Source organism: Loxodonta africana, chromosome 15 (genome assembly GCF_030014295.1).
Source record: "Loxodonta africana isolate mLoxAfr1 chromosome 15, mLoxAfr1.hap2, whole genome shotgun sequence".
NCBI classification, from domain to species: domain Eukaryota; kingdom Metazoa; phylum Chordata; class Mammalia; order Proboscidea; family Elephantidae; genus Loxodonta; species Loxodonta africana.
In genome coordinates this window covers 86,367,677-86,369,948 of record NC_087356.1, presented here as the reverse complement: position 1 = coordinate 86,369,948, position 2,272 = coordinate 86,367,677, and positions in this window count along the sequence as shown.

Below are 2,272 nucleotides of genomic sequence, written 5' to 3'. Positions count from 1 at the left end.
AGAGCTATGGCTGCTAACTAAAAGGTTGGTAGTTTGAATCTACCAGGTGCTCCTTGGAAACCCTGTGGGGCACTTCTCCGTCCTGTAGGGTTGCTATGAGTCAGAATTGACTCCATGGCAATGGGTTTGGTTTTTTGGTTTACTATGTGTGAAACCGACTACTTTTCTAGGTGTTGGGCTATATAAATGTTGTCGTTGTTAGGTGCCCTCAAGGCGGTTCTGACTCAAAGTGACCCTAAGCACAACAAAGAAACACTGCCTGGTCCTGCTCCACCCTCACAATCATTGTGCTCAAGCCCATTGTTGCAGCCACTGTGTCAATGCATCTCCTTGAGGGTCTTCCTCTTTCACTAACCCTCTCTTTTACCAAGCATGATGTCCTTCTCCAGGGGCTGATCCCTCCCGATAATATTTCCAAAGTATGTGAGACACAGTCTCACCATCCTTGCTTCTAAGGAGCATTCTGGTTGTAGTTCTTCCAAGGAAGACTTGTTCGTTCTTTTGGCAGTCCGTTCAATATTCTTCTCCAACACCACAATCCAAAGGCTTTAGTTCTTCTTTGGTCTTCTCTGTTCACTGTCCAGCTTTCACATGTGTATGAGGTGGTTGAAAACACCATGGCTTGGGTCAGGTGCACTTTAGTACTCAAAGTGACATCTTTGCTTTTTAACACTTTAAAGAGGTCTTTTGCAGGTGATTTGCCCAGTGCAATGTGTCTTTTGATTTCTTGACTGCTGCTTCCATAGGGTGCTGATTGTGGATCCAAGTACAACGAAATCCTTGACAACTTCAATCTTTCCTCCATTTATCATGATGTTGCTCCTTGGCCCAGCTGTAAGGATTTTTGTTTTCTTTATGTTGAGGTTAATCCATACTGAAGGCTGTGGTCTTTGATCTTCATCAGTAAGTGCTTCAAGTCCTCTTCACTTTCAGCAAGCAAGGCTGTGGCATGTGCATAAGGCAGGTTGTTAATGAGTCTTCCTCCAATCCTGATGGCCCATTCTTCTTCCTGTAGTCTACTTCTCAGATTATTTGCTCAGCATACAGATTGAATAGTTATGGTGAAAGGATACAACTCCGATGCACACCTTTCCTGACTTTAAATCATGAGGTATCCCCTTGTTCTGTTCCAATGGCTGTCTCTTGATCCATGTACAGATTCCTCATGAACACAATTAAGTGTTCCAGAACTCTTTCTGGTATTTTCTGCTTTCAGCCAGGATCCATTTTACATCAGCAATGATATCCCTGGTTCCACATCCTCTTCTGAATCCAGCTTGAGTTTCTGGCAGCTCCCTGTCGATACATTGCTGCAGCTACTTCTGAAAGATCTTCAGCAAAATTTTCTTGCCTGAAATATTAATGATATTGTTTGATAATTTCCACATTAGGTTGGATCACCTTTCTTGGGAATAGGCATAAATATAGATCTCTTCCAGTTGGTTAGCCAGGTAGCTGTCTTCCAAATTTCTTGGCATAGATGAGTGAGCGCTTCCGGCGCTGCATTCATTTTGTGAAACATCTCAATTGGTATTCCGTCAATTCCCGGAGCCTTGTTTTTCGCCAGTGCCTGCAGTGCAGCTTGGACTTCTTCCTTCAGTACCATCAGTTCCTGATCATATATTACCTCTTGAAATGGCTGAACGTTGGCCAATTCTTTTTGGTATATTGACTCTGTTTATTGCTTCCATTTTTTTGATGCTTCCTGCATCATTTAATATCTTCCTTGTAGAATCCTTCAGTATTGCAACTTAAGGCTTGAATTTTTTCTTCAGTTTTTTTCAGCTTGAAAAATGCTGAACCCTTTTGGTTTTCTATCTCCAGGTCTTTACACATGACATCATAATACTTTGTCTCCTTGAGCCACCCTTTGAAATCTTCTGTTCAGCTCTTTTACTTCCTCATTTTTTCCTTTTGCTTTAGCTACTTGATGTTCAAGAGAAAGTTTCAGAATCCCTTCTGCCATTCATTTAGGCCTTTTCTTTCTCTCCCGTCTTTTTAATGATCTCTTGCTTTCTTCATGTGTGATGTCCTTGATGATATCCCACAACTTCTCTGGTCTTTGGTCATTAGTGTTCAATGTGTCAAATCTATTCTCTAAATTCAGGTGGGATATACTCAAGATCATACTTTGGCTCTTGTGGGCTTGTTCTAATTTTCTTCAGTTTCAACTTGAACTTACTTAGGAGTAATTGATGGTCTGATTTGCAGTCGTCTCCTGGCCTTGTTCTGATGGATGATATTGAGCTCTTCCATTGTTTCTTCCCACAGA